Genomic DNA, 15,564 nt, shown 5'->3' on the forward strand with positions numbered 1-15,564 from the left:
GTACCTGCTACATCTGAGTTTTGTCTTCCATCAAAATTTGAGGGAGAAAGGATGCAGAAATGTTCCCCATCTCTTTTAGATTGTGCCACAGGTCGAGTCCTGGACCCCAGATTGCTGCAGACCAGCTTCTGTTTGCACTGAAGCTGGAAAAGACCTGCCCACTATAGTGCATACTGTGTCAGAACAGCACATCAGCGGAGCGAAATCTCCTCAGAAGATACTTTAAGTGCTCTGCTGAAGCTGAATGACCCAGGCTACTAGCAGATGTGGTGGCTTCTCCACCTCTTGAAGTCTTCAGATCAAGAATGGATGCCTTTCTGAAAGATATTGTTTAGCTGAGCAGGATTTATTAGTCTCACTACAGTGGGAAACGGGTAAAATACTGAGACTGGAATTACAGAGCAGCTTAGCATAGGTGACCTGATGACCCCTTCTGGCTTTAAAAATCTAAGAGCTTAGTCAAAGATCCACAGAGTGAATACAGCTTTTTTATAGGCATGATGTAAACAAGTTTATGTGAATGTGTGTGTGAACCAGGATTGCTGAGGTGCTGCTAGGTCAGATCTGTAGCAGTTTAGAGTTGTTCTTCACAAATACAACAGACATAAAAGAATAATTAAAAACAAAATCATAGGTAGGAGCTAAATAAAGCAGTGGCATTGTTTTCCCTTAAAACGTCATCTCCTTTAGAAGAAAAAGAAGAGTGGAAAATCATAGGTGTCTGGCCAAAAAAAGGGAGGGGACGCAAGGATCAAAATCTTCTGGTCTGCAGATAAGAGGGGAATGAAAGACTTCCTGAACACAGGGAACAGAGGCCTCGAGGGGCAGGGGGGCTGCAGCCGGCTGGGAAACGAGCAACGCTGTATATAGAAACCTTCACACACAAACAGCTCCCGCGTGGCACTGCGGCCAGGCAGCATGTTGATTGGGGGCCAGCATGGTGACCCCTCTGCAGCCCGTCTGGCCCTTCTGAATTGAACGAGGCCGGCAAAACATCAAAAACACCCTCAGCCCTCGGATGAATGAGCTGTTTGTTTTTATTCCTGATGGCTTGATAAGAGGTCACAGGATGTGTTCAATTTCTTTTTTTTTTTTTTTTTCTCTCTCTCTTTCTTTTTACTTTTTTTTTTTTTTTTCATATATCATGAAACAATAGGTTAAGAGAGAAAAGCCCCAGCCCAGTCCCAATAGATCTCTCGTCCCCCGTGCTGCTTCATTTCCTGCCTTTTTGAAGCAGACATCCCCCTTTTGTTTTCCCCTGGCCCAGCCAGCGCGTGTCGGTGCGACGGCCACCAAACAAATGGGTTTTGGCCACCATCACCTCCTCGCCCCCGCCTGCCCGCCTGCCGCCGCTCACGGCTTCCTGAGGCCTGGAGGAAGAGATGGAGGGAAGCAACGGGAAATCCCTGCAGCTGCCAGATTGCAATCCTGCAGCCGGCGGGACGCAGCCCGGGCGTTCGGGCACGAGGCGAGAGAGCCTTCCTGTCGGCCCAGCCGCTGCTGGAAGTTTGTGGCATGCCGGCTCCCACACGCATGCCGGGGGAAGTGCTGGGAAGCCAAGATAAGGCCTCCCACTGCCACTGCTGCAGTGAAAGTGGGAAACAAAGCCAAGGCAGCCAGCAGCAATCCCTACCTGGAAAGGGGACACATGGTGTCTCCTGCCTCTGTTTGCGGGAAGGACAGGGGTTGGGCCTTTCATAGTCCATCTGTCTGTCCTAAAATCATGGTGCAAATGAGTTGCTCAAGTCTGTCATAAACGTATGAGATGTGTATGAAATCCACAGGTTTTCTACTGCTGAGACCTCCACAACTCCCTGAGAAGAAGTTGTAGCAAGGGGGAATTGGTGTGAGAATCTGCCTTGTACCTCAAGTAAGAGAGACAGGACAAGAAGCAATGGCATTAAGTTGCACCAGGGGAGGTTCAAGTTGGATATTAGGAAAAATTTCTTCTCTGAAGGAGCAGTGATGCAGTGGCACAGCTGCCCAAGGAGGTGGTGGAGTCACTGTCCCTAGAGCTGTTCTAGAACCATGGGGATGTGGCAGTGTGGGACACGGATAGTGGGCATGAGCTGAGGGTTGGACTAGAGGACCTTAGTTGTCTCTTCCAACATTAATGATTCTGTGATTTTCACCAGGGCTCCTCCAAGGGCAGCCAGGCTCCCACAGAACAGCAGGGCTTCTCAGAGGGAATAGCAGCCACAAACATGGTTGAAATTCAAAAAGCAGCCACTGACTTCTTTGTAAGTCCATGCCCACAGTGTCTGTGCTCGACAGACAGGATTTGAGTTATATGTTTCCCCCCCCAGCTAGACTGTGAGTGTTTGCAGACTTGTAAGTCTGGCTTAATGTCCAGCTTAGGCTTAAAATTATCAACATTAAACAAAAATTTAAACCATTTAAACTGGTCATTACGGTGCTCAATTTTCATCCTTGAATCTATGGAATACTCCTTCATCCCCTCATAAAGACATTCTTTCCATTGCAGAAACACTTTTCAGTGAAGAGACTGTGGTGCCCATTCACAAGGCAATGCAGGAGTTAAGAATATATTCATATAGGCAAATTTGAATACTAAAATAAAATTGTCTTCCTGAGGTCATTGTCTCTGTAGACCAAAGTGAAGGAAGAAGTGCAAGAATGAGCCACTGATTAAGATACCCCATGCTGGGCAGGTATCTTTAGATTTTACCTGCTCAGCAGGGGAGACCTGAATCCACATTTGGTGATTAGGCCATATTCATATCTCAGTTCAGCAAGTCTCTGTATATTATCCTGATGAGCAGAGGGTCTAAAACCTACCCATGCCTCCATATTCCCCTAAAGTGTAAAAAAAGGATCCACGAGTATCTGGATTTGTAAATACATGGGTGTCCATGACCCATTTGCCCTGACTGCATTATGGGTATATCACAACTCACCCACTCTGCCCACTTTCATATTTTCTGTGAGTCATACAGCAAGCTGAGCCGCATCAAATTAATACATGTTCCATGGCACAGGCAAACAAACTGATATTGTGGTGCCTGAAGAAGGGAGTTTCTTTCTAATACCCGGGAAACTCTGCATATACATACACAAATATGTACGCATTTATCTATAAATTCTATTTACAATGATATGAGCTTTATGTTTTGCGACTTTCAGTACATGAAAAGTTGCAAGTATGTAACTATGTTGTATCATACAGCATTTGAAGATCTCTTAAATTCTGATTAGCATTCCTGATGGGTTCTTTCAGCATGGTTTACTCATGGCTTATGCAATCACAGTCTGTGTATGTGTGTACACGTCTGTCACCATTAGAAATCAGATAATTTACACAGGAGAGAAGCATTATGAATGTCCCTAGACCAGGAAAAGCTTCCTGGAGAAAAAGCTTCTCTCAGTATTTTCACCTTATTAGACAACAGTGAATTCAACCACAAGAGACCTATCCATTAAAAATCTTCATTAGCCTTTGCTCTGTCCAATTGTGGAGCTACTTGGTTAAAGAATTCTAAAGAATTATCACAGATTATAAGCTATAAAGGTTGTAACCAGAGAAGGAAAATGCTTCTCTTAATTCACATTAATCTGCTACGTTTTTCTCTGTAATATGTATATGTATTCTGTCTATCTACTTAAAGTGCTTTATTTTTGTTTACAAATTTCTCCCCTTAATTATATACAAGTAAGTTTGCAGCTCTAGGCAGAGCTCAGCTTTCAGGAGATTGCATTCCCACATGACCAGTACCATCCCACACGACACATGAACATTGCTACTTGGGGTTTAAAGCTTAGTCCCAGATGTGCCTTGATCCACTGGCCATGCTCTTTTTAATGCACCCCAGGATAGCACTGGTTTTCTTGGTCAAATGGGTACATTGCTGACTCATGGCCAATCTGCAGATCATTAATGAAGATTTTCTCAACCCACTTCATTGTCCATTCATTTTTCTCACACTTCCTAAGCTTGCCTACAAAGATGTTATGGGAGCCTTGTTGAATTCAAGGTACACAGCATCCACTGTTCTCCGTTCATCTACCTAGCTGGTCATGACATCACTCAGCCAGTCATGGCATCAATCTATCTCTCTGATTTGGAGAGCTACTTCAGTGCTCAGATAGGCATCATTTACCCTGGCACAGGATATTGCACTCATCTCAGTGATACAGTGGGAGCACAGACCATTTACTGGAATTTTTGGGGGGAAGAATTATCCAGTGATATGGATGAGCCAGAAGGGAAAGGGAATTATTGTTTGAATTGCTGATATTTCTAAAGGAAAAAATACCAGTTACCATGACAATAAAAATGTAAAAAATTCAAACAGGTAGATATTTAACTCTTCTTGAAGAAAGCATTCTCCCTCTCCAGTGTGTAGATGTAGTTGCTGAGATTCAGATTTTAATTTGTTTTAATTTCTTATGGATTCAGTATGTTTTCTTGGAGCATCCCTCACTATTCAGTAGCCTGCAAATTGACCCCTGAACTAGAATCCATTTCTAAAAAAAAGTCCTTATGCCTTCTAGTCCTTCCTAGGAAATTACAAAAGGTATTAAATACCTCCAGCCCATCTTTCCATCTGTGACTAAAGGGAAGAGGATAGGCCTGGAGAAATGGAGAATCCTCAGCTGGGAAAAGATGAGAGCGCTTGCTTCTGTAATATAAATATGTTGGCAAACAGAGATGCGTTGGGAAGGGCAGACTCACAATCAGTTCTTTGTGTCGCTTTCTTTTCCAGCTCTCTGGAGAGAGTTGTTTTGGTTTTGACTTCTGTTTTTAACCTCCTTGTGGCACATTTCTGTTGCACTATATCTACCTTGGCGTCTTCATCATCATTCTTTTAAAGTTGCTGTGAGATAAAATAGCCCTTACTGGAAGCTTATTTGAGTGTATATATTAAAAAACAACAACAACAACAAAACAAAAAAACAAAAACAAAAAACAAAGCAAAAAAACCCACCTGTCTGAATGCTCCATATACAAAATTTTGCATCCACTGCGGTCTTGAACCCTGAAGATATAAAGCCAGATTTTTTTCCCTCTTGCAGTAGTCTACCAAAGTGAAAGAATAAGATTGCAATTAAAAAAGAAAATCCCCTGAAACTCCTCCTACCAGGCTGGGATTGATCTCTGTTTACCTTGGGGGCTGCAGACTGGCAGGAGAACCTGCCATCTGACCACAGCTTCTGCCGTATCTCACAGATTTCTTCATGCAGCTGAGTCCTTATGCTGTGATTCACTTTCCATGGAACAGGGATGCATCCTGAAGGATTAGTGGGGTGTAAACCTCAAAATGTACAAAACCCCTTTTTGTTCTGACCTAATGTTGTTGCTTGTGTGTGTGCTAGGTTGGAGATTTCCAAGGAGGAGCAGCCGAGCAGCCTATACTACTGTCTTTGGTTGCTGTTCAAGCCATAGGGGATGTCAATGTTTCTGGCCTCAGGGCCATTAGAAATGGGAACTTTAGGAATTCACAAAACTTGAAGACAGTAAAGTGGTTTGTGGAGAGAGAGGGGTCAACAGAGGCACTTAGAAGCCTTTCTAAGGTCTGGGTCCTGCTCAACATGGTGCAGGTAGAAAGGGGAAGGGTCAGCATTTTCTCAGAACCTCTCGATTTACTGAAATAGGTTGAAGAGATCGAACGACTTAAAATCAAGTTAGTTGCAGGAACTATTATTTTGCTGTGCTTGCTCAGGAAATGTTGGCAATGGACACCCTTAACCTGTACTACACTGTGAAGAGGCCAGATTCAGCTCTCTTCAGTGCTGCTGTAAATCTTGACTACATTAAATGCGCTGGATTCCCTTGATTCAGATCCTCAGCAAATTGTGCATGTATTTCTTCAAAACACTGGTAAAAAAAAAACAGTTGAATTAATATGTAATGACTTTCACGTCTCTGCTGTTTTTGCTGTAGTCATGTAGAAGGCTGGTTCCTCCCCATTCACCCTGCTCAGAATACAGAAGTACCCAAGATATCCTGAGAGAATTGGTATCTTCATGGAAAAGGCTGATCTATGGCTTCACTGGGCTATAGGACAAGCCATAAAAGAAGAAATTTTATTAGGAAAATGACAGTTTACCATCAAAGATGTTTGAACCATACATTTAAATTCTTGAATTTGGGGCAAAACATTATTTGCACATCAGACTCAGCTCTCCTTATCTCCATAGCCTGAAGTATTCTTAGCGTTGCCAGCTGTACAGTGCATATCTCATTGCAGTACACAGTGCTCTGAAGTGTGCCAAGTAATAAGCTATAAAGAGAGAAGCAGGGCTCAAGCAACACAAGGATGCAAAGCAATATTTTCCCCTGACACCCAAGGTCATGGCATAAAGAAATGTGGAACAAGGGAGCGTCAATTTTCATTGAAGATGCAGGGTACAGTGCTGCTGTACCAAACTAACAGAAATAAATTAATGGGAGGGCAAACTTAGAGTGTCCTCTTAAAATGTGTTTGTAAAAGTGTGTGAGCATGCATGAGGGGGGGATGATGCTACACTGCTCTTTGTATTTTTTATGGCTAGCAGGAAGACACTGTAGACTTAAAAAGAAACACACTTTTTAAAGGATAATCTACTCAGGATATACTATAAATACTGGCACACAGTTTTACAAGGAGCTCTGGGTTAAAGAAATGAAGGAATAAGTAGAATTTGCTGCCCAGCAAATTACTCATCAGTACAGTCTTAGCTCATTACCAATTCCTAACCAAAACATGCACTTAAGATGACTTTTCAGGATCAGCTATGCTTACATTTGTGCTCCTATAAAGCTCCAATAACTACTTTTGTATTCTGCAATTCTCTTGCCTTCACATTGAGAGCTATACATATACACCAAAAAAACCTTGTTTATCTTCACTGCTTTTCCAATGGTGTCACACAGTGTAAATGAGCACTAGTCACAGAAAAGAGTTAGATTTCTTATTACTCTGTGCCCAGTTTGCAGTCCTATGAAGTCAATGGGAAATCCTCCACTGACTCAGACAGGGGTTGGATCAGTCCCTTAAACACTATCAAACCTGCAAGAAGGATTCAGAGCATTCACCACATGGCTCTGACTTCCTTTAATTCTTTACCTACCATTTCGGAAATGCAGACTGTAAGGGAGCATTCTTTCATAGTAAGGAAAGCACATAGTGCTTAATTTTAATGGAAAACTCTTTTTTAAACACAGACAGATCCTGCTGTGTTTGACAAATATGTTCCAGAAAGAAGCTCAATCTAGATGTTATGTGTAACTTTATCTTATTCCCTTTTGAGCACTACTGTTCTTGCAAAGTGATCCCTCAACTGCCCAAAGTCATTACACTTTTTCCCTTTCACATTGTACCTCTGTAAATGTCAGGCATAACTACATTTTTATTTGCAGAGATACCACTGCTATGAATGAGTAAAAATTTCCTGCTCCCCCGCCTCCTTCTCTTTACCCTGTGCGCTTTCTGCTAATATGATTTGTTGAACAAATTGTTCCATTAATCTGAGGCTGTTTGACAGAGTGAGAAAATAAGTGCCAAAGTGAGAAGATTCACAAGAATCGGAAATCTCAGTCCCTCTTTCTCAAGGTAAATAGTTATTATATCAGGGTGTCAGACTGGTGAAATGGATGTACTTTCATTCTCAGTTTGTAAATGTCACTTTTCCTCAGCCCATCAGGGTGACAAATGAGGTGTGGGTTACAGTAAGAGTTCATTCCTTGACAAAGTTCTTGCTGGCTTATTTCAACAGGAAGGTAACCTCCCCTTTCTGCCCCCCAGCCACAGGCAGGGGGAGGGGGAAGCATCTTTAGTCAAGAGAGAAACACAAAACAAGGCAACTGCAGTTATAATGCCCAAATGGTAAACAGCAATTTCCATTTCCTGTTAAAATCCGATAGAGGCCTCATCAGAAAACAAGTTGTGATGCACTTTGTTTGCTTTTCTCCTACTTTCTTCCTTGTTGTTTTTATCTGAGACACATATGACATACTTTTACTGGTGCTTACGTCAATATTTATTGAATAAGTGGTCAAGAGAGGCCACTTTTTAAGCCCTGCACTATCTGGTTGTTAATTACCTCACTGCAATGTGTTAATGAAGAAGAACACCCTCTTCTTTTGACAGATAATTGATAAGAGATCAGGAGGCCTGATGCCTGACAAGGAACATGAAATGGCCTCTTTGATTGCCACACAGATCACTGAACTTCTGCAGTAATGGGACTTGCAAGGAGCCCACATGGCTCACAGGGAATATACATAGCCCCAGGGTGAAGACTGTGGTAAGAAAAAGAGCAAAGGATTTGCAAGCAGTTTGGGCAGATGTTCTTTGATTTCCCAGTCTATGGGAACCCTACATTCTCTCTCTACAGTGGCATTTACAGGAGCTCATGAATTGTCTTTGCTAAGTCTGGACGCTTGTCCATCAGACATAGACTTTCACCATGTTTGTTATCAGCCTATTACAAACAAAAGAAAGATGTTTCTTCCAATATTTGCTATAGTAGTAATTCATAAAGATACTTGTTTGATGGATTTCATCCTTCTCCTTCTGCTTGTGGAAACTCCTAGTGATTGAAACAAGCTGATGAGTAAATTCAGATACTCATGTTGCATGTCTCATCAGATTGGCTTGTGAAGCAGCTCTGTGAATGACACAGGAAGAAAATTTTTATGATTGAAACTGGTGAAAAGAAAAAAAAAGTAATTCTGTTAGGAATTCTGGAGAAAAGGCAAGAAGAAAGTGTGGAATGATCTGGGAAGGGATATACTGTTTCATTTGTTTGCATTTATTTCTGGAATAAAGCAAAATTATGCACAAAGACTAAAAATAGGGGAAATAAGCAAATTTTCAGAATAAAATTGAACCTATAAGACAAGCTCCTAAAGGAAAGGCTTCCCTACTTGTTCTAGATCTGCAAGTACCTGAGTTTTGAATGAGGACTTTTGGTCCTTGTCTCTCCTGGGAGATGATAGGGTTTCCAGAGTAATGAGATCACAAGTTCCCAATGTTCGGAGTTTTCAGAACTTCAGGCAGGCCCTAGGAGCTTTCAGATAAGCTGGATGGGAAAAGAGAAAGAACACTTTGCAGAGCCCAACTATATTTTATTAGAAGCTCATGAAAAGCAACCTGTTTCATTGGAATATTTTGCTTTTGGTGAATCAGCATTTTCTGATCAAAATATGTTTAACTGAAAGACATTTGCCTTATCAATGCATACATTCATTGATTCAGCACATGTCATAAGAAAGGAGAAGGTTTGAGGCAATGGGGGACCTCCAGATCTGAATCTACTGCTTGAGCTGAAAAGGCTCTAAAATGAATAGCTATCACAGACTCCTACCTGTGCTCGAACACTCAGAGGGAGATATTAATTAAATGCATGTTACATGTTTCTTTTCCTGACTGGTAAAATGTCAGGCTTTGAATTAGCTTGACAATGGCAATGCTCACGATTCAGAAATGGGAATTTGCTTTTCATTATTAAGAAAACGACTGTTCTCCAACACTCACTTAAAAAGTATGAACTATCTCTACAAACATGTCTGTCATCAAATTCCCATGCTGGAATGTTTGTGAGAAATTAACATGAAAAAGAAGACTACCCATAATCAAAACAAATCTATCTAATTTTCTTTCTCTGTGTGCATTTCCACTGTATTTTTCACAGGCAGTAGATAATACTAAATTTTGTATGACATCACAGTAATTTCAAACAGATTGCAATCCCATAAACATGGGATTATGCTGTGCCTAACACAACAGGGACAAAAAGGCTTTACTGAAAAAGAAATGGCAAAAGTAGTAGTGTGATGAACAGGAAAAAAAAAAAACAAAGCACATCACTACACCTATTGCTATTATTATTTTCTTTTGAAAAAAGGCACAAAAAAAACCTTCTGTTTTTCTCATTAAGCTTGCTCCTGCATGTAAATTGTTTTTTGAAGACCTATTTTCTCCTGTACTGGCTAAAATAAGCAAAACAAGCAAAAAGTTACAGTCAACAATATTCTGCCCACTTTGCCAGAGCCTTCATAATTTATGTCTAACCTGGATAGGAAAAGCCCTTATAAATTTCAACAAATGTCTCATTAATTAACACCCCATCTCCCTAAGCCACAGAGCAGCTGGTGAAAAGAATTGTGTAGGTTGATTCTGTAGATATAAACTAGGTCAACAAGAAGGATCCATACTCACTATTGCAGGCTGATATTTCTCTGGAGGTTATTAATAGTTTCTGGGGGTCTTTCAGCTTAGATTCAGAACTATTCAAAGTCAACAGTATGAAACTGCTCAACCTATAGACTTAAGTTAAAGGAAAAAAAAGAGGTACATTTTTTTTCTGTGCAGTGCAATACAATGAGTCAAATCTTGAAATCCTTTCTTACACCTCTATCCAAGACCATTCTATTGATTTAAGTGAACCTTCTGTTGTGACCTTTTTCTGGTTAGCACTTGATCATGCAAGCTCCTTACTTTACTGATTATACTATGTATTCATGGATGGTCTGAAGCCCTTAGTCAGGCAAACACTTTCTTTTTGCCTGCATGATAAATTATCTACAAAGCATTATTCTCTGTTCATTTCTAAATATTCCTCAGCCTGTTCAACATGCTAATTTTAGGGTAATTTATTTTTCTATAACTGTGCATAACTTTAATAAAATGAAATTAAAAATACAAGGCGGGACTGTAAGGAATTAATATTACAGGTCTAATGAATGCAAATACTGAATCCAAGGTGGAAAATTGAGAGAGAGAAAATGCCTTGGAAGCGTTTTCCTTACTATGTGCATATGAAAACCTTGACTGAAATAATTTGAGGAGGCAGGCAGGCAATTTTCACCCATTCTTGTAGTTTTAGTATATCCTATACCATGATCAGATGTAGAAAAAAGAGAGAATGCCTGAGCAGTAGCTAGCAGTTAGTCATACAAAATTAAAGCAGGATCTGACAGCAGGAGGAGTGAGTCAGTGGACGGGCAGAACAGAGTACAACTTTTTCATGCTGGTGGACTCATATCAAGAATTAGGAGTGCATGATGAGAATAAATGAGAGTGTGAGAGTGAGCGTTCATCAGCAAAGAGGAAGAGCAAGTAGGGGATGCAGTGGAATGTGAAAACTAAAAAATAGTCACAACTAAAGCCATAAAGCTCCTTGGAGCAGATAATCCTGGCTCCAGTGAAGTCAATGGGAGTTTTACCATTGACTTCATCAGGTCAGGATTTCACCCAGGGAGTGTTAATGTGATGTGGAAAGAGACAGGACAACAGTGGAGATCCTCAGAGAGGGAGCATCATGGTCATGGCATATAACATTAGCATATTAATGGGTATGGCTGTTTTATTTTACAGCTCTGTATGAAGCATACAGACTATAGGAACTTCAAGAATACTAATATGTCTCTCATTATTAACTAATGTGCTGGACAGAATCCTCAAAATAGAGATTTTTTTTCCCCCTGTATTTTCCTCTGCTATATCTCAAATAGAAGGTTGAGTCAGATTAATTTCCACATTAAAAAAAAAGTCAGAACAAAATCACCATGTCCAGTAAGCCTAACGTATTGATAGAATCCAAGTTGGTCACAAAATTTAATTGCAGGTCCATAATTATTTGAGGTTAGGAAAAGTTACATTATATTGTCTGAGTTAAGCTAAACAGATCGGAGCTTTTTACCTTGAAAAAGAACAACCTAGGAGGGGGAGGAGGAGGTCAGATACAGGTCTTTAACATTCTGGCTAGCCTGGAAATGGCAAACAGATAATGAGTGCTCACTGTCTCTAGTAATCTATGACTTAAAAGTCATCAAATTAAACTAGCAAGGGGTATATTAAAAATGAACAAGACTTCTCTCTTTGCAGCACAAAGACAACTTGTAAAACTCCTTGCCACAAGACATAGGGGTGGTCATATACTTTCAAAAACAATCTATGGGGAAATTCATGGAAGAAAAACACACTGAGAGCCATTCAGTGCATAGAGCTCTTCTCTTGTTCAGGAAGTTTCTGAGTCACTGAAGAACAGCAAAGTATTTTAGAAAAAAAATCCTTACATTGTTCCCCAGATATCTGCTATTTGCTGAATTCACAGGGACTACACACTAGAGCAATATGGGCCTTAGATTCAGTGCAGTGCAGCAATTCCCTAACCTGAGACAATAGATGATTCCTTTTTAGATAAAGCCTACATTTCGATTTTCCATTTTTATATAAATTTCTTTGGGGAAAATCCTGCAATATATTCCTTCAACCTTTTATCCAGAATTCTGGAGGATCCTGGTGAGGGAGTGAAAGTGTCTGTGGATAAAAGTTGTATTTGTCAGAATAATTTCACTAGGCAGCTCTGCAAGATTTGGCTGTGCCACTGCTCTCTAAAAGGAGACAAGTGTGCCAAGAAATCGACAGGTTTGTTGGCTGGGTTTTTGCCTTCTACTGGAAATTCACTTAGGAGCTAATCCAAAGCCAACTAAGTCAATGAAAAACTCCCATTAAGTTTAATGGGTTTGGGATCAGGACCTTAAATCATATACAGGCAGCTGAATCTGCCAGTTCTTTAAAGATGCATAAATTTACCTGCTATTCCCCAAAGTACAACTGCATCCCTCTAACACCTGTCTGACAGAACTATTGAATATAATAAGAAAATCTTACAGAATCACAAGTAAGCTGCGAACACCAGACCGCCACCAATCTCTCCCCATGCTGAGATAGTTAGTACCTGGGACTACTAAAAAACAATAATCAGGGATGGTGCTGAGATATGAAATGCAAGTATTCCATCTGTCTAAACTGAGCAACTCGCACAACATTAGCCAACTGCTAAGTTGCCTCTTTTGTACAAACTGAGTCATCCTCATCACACATTCCACTGGGTTTTAAATGATTGACAGGGAAAAAAGCTAGGAGAAGCAGCTATTTCTTTACATTTAGCTGGTTTGTCAGAGCACTTGAAAACTTCTGGATTAAGGTGAAAATGCTTAAGGATTAAGTGGGGAGTGAAAGGAAAGGGGATGACAGCATTTTAGTGCTGTGAATTTAGAAGTCAAACAGACATGCTCAGGAGAGCTAGCGAGACCTTTACCAATGTGCTGCATCTAATCAACAACATCATTTAGAATTTTCCACTTTATGGAGGAGAAAAAGAAAAGTTTGAAGATTTCTCTTCCCAGTGCTCTATCACATCAGGACCTTAATACACCAGTGTGGTGTTTTGCAAAGGAGGTTTTTGCAAATAGCAGAGTCACCCTTTGCACCCAAGCAGAAGATATTCAAAGATGTTCGTCTTTACAAAGAAGATTCTGAAATGACAGAAATAAATGTAACCTCCAGAACTTCTGGAAGAGTTAACAGGAGCTCAGTTGTACCGTATAGGTGTGAATCATAACAGGAGATGTACAGGAAAGCATTATCCAAAGGGTAGTACTGGTATTGATAATACTCGCATTTAAATGATTGCTGTGAATTGCTGAAGCGTTGATAGTTACGTGAATAACAGACAAAAGGAAGATGTTTTTTTGGAAGATTACAGGGAAAAATGTAGCAAGTTCGTCAAATACTTGAAGTTAGTTTAGAGACCTCATGGAGAAACAAGACAAGTAGGAGGAAGATTTCATACTATCACTTGTAGGAAGATGTTTCTTTTCCAAAACCACTAGAGCTGAAAAAACAGAATGGTGCGTCACTGGTTCTCAGCTCGGTTGTTTTCTTTGATGTTTGCTATTCAGAGCAAGTCGTTTATGCCCATTCTGGGACTGGAAACGTGTTTATATCCAAAGTAGCATCATCACTGTAACTGAATAATTTATATTAAAAAAAACCCCACAACCCTTGAACACTTCATAAAGAAGTATACAGCCTTTTTATGCATTTCCTTTCATAAAAGCATAGCTACTCACTTCCTTAAATTCACTCCCTTGAAGATGTCTGCAGAAGTAATAAGTCTTCAGTGAAAATGCCAGTGCAGCAGGCCACAAACTCTGGGCAGCAATACAATATTATTGAGAAGGAATAAGTAAAGTTCATGAAATTAAAGCACATAAAATTTATTCTGAAGCATAGAGGAAAAAAATGCAGATTGCCAGAGGCAATTACAACCTGTGCACAAAAAAAAAAAAACAACAAAAGAGAGAAATTTTCATCTGTTTCAGTAAAGAGAAGTTCAGGTAACACCCAAATGAAGCATCTACAGTTTGGGCATCTCTGCGATCCCTTAGATTTTAAGAAGCTGCACTCATTTCTTTTCAGTGCTCCTTACAGCCTTGCATGGCTCTCTCCCAGCTGCTTTACAAGTCTGATGCTAAGTTCAGTTGTTCTCATGCACTGGAGGAGAGCAGTATGTAATTTAATCTATGAATATGGAGCGCTTTAAGTCAGATGAAACCTACCATAACAAAATCTTGATGATGGTATCATCAGTTTGACATTTGTTTCCTACCAGACCTAAAAAGACCAAATTCTCTGGCTCTGTCTGACCTACACAAACCAATCTGTACCTTTCCAAGCCCTCTAAATCACATGTACATTCTTATATCTCATTTAAAATTATGTTGATGCTATTATGTGTGGCATGGTTTTTTATCAATATTTCTGTTCAGTCTGCATTTGGGGCTGTAGAAATTTTGACTAATTTTATGTATAACTGATATCACTTATAATAACTGATGTCACTTGCTGGTGTAGCTACCTGGCTACACATCAGGTTCTCAGACATTTCCCCTCATTAGTAGCAAAGATATTTTATTCTTTTACTTTTTAATCCGCACATTGCACATGCACTTAATTTTACATGAAATACTGCACCTGTAATTAGGCATAGCTGCAATGAAACATTTGCACTCAAAATCCTCCTGCCCAAACTCACATGGTAGGGCAGTTGCATGTTTGATACCAAGGCTTTATAACAGAGATGATACATGATAGCCCATTCGCCGCTGGTTTTGAGTCTCCACCGTCAAATGCCCTGCTACAGTTAGAAACTGCACAGTAGGAAATTAAAACATGTTGATAGATTGGAAAGTTATTAAGCTTCCTTACAGTGTTAAACAAGAATTTACAAGAAATTGCTCTCCAGATTTATCAGGGATATATTTACAGTACTTGAGTAAGTGTGAATATTACTCACTGGAGATATTTAGTCACATACTGTGTCTCTCTGAAGGGAGACCATATTGCATTAAATGTCTCCACCATGTTCAGTAATCTGAAAGATAAATCCTTGAGTGCTGATTAGTCATACATTGATATAGAACATCTATTATTTTGGGTCTATACGAAGATTTTCATCTCTGTAATATTAATTTCTTGGCTATCATCATGGTTTTTCTTAGCAACCATCTTTCATTATAATAACTCAGGCCACCCAATATTGTTAAATTTCCTCATGTTCTGTGCCAGAAATGACACTGCAGGTGGGGGAGGTAAATCTTACTTAAATTAAATAGCTTGGTGTGGGCTTAAAACAAGAGCAGACATTGCTAAGGTTCTGTGTGAAGTTTTTTCAGTGACACATTTTTCAGAATTAGGAAAAGAACTGAGCTCTCATTTCCACACCTGAAAGACAGAGGTCACAATATATCTTCCCAGTGACATGGTGAGA

The 15,564-nt window shown here is 40.0% G+C and overlaps 1 long non-coding RNA gene across 2 annotated transcripts in view; it reads left to right on the plus strand.

Moving 5' to 3' along the window:
* Positions 1-15,564, plus strand: part of LOC125698022 (uncharacterized) — an 85,720-nt gene that overhangs the window by 31,736 nt on the left and 38,420 nt on the right. The window lies entirely within an intron of this gene.

The sequence above is a fragment of the Lagopus muta genome, chromosome 10, assembly GCF_023343835.1.
Source record: "Lagopus muta isolate bLagMut1 chromosome 10, bLagMut1 primary, whole genome shotgun sequence".
NCBI classification, from domain to species: domain Eukaryota; kingdom Metazoa; phylum Chordata; class Aves; order Galliformes; family Phasianidae; genus Lagopus; species Lagopus muta.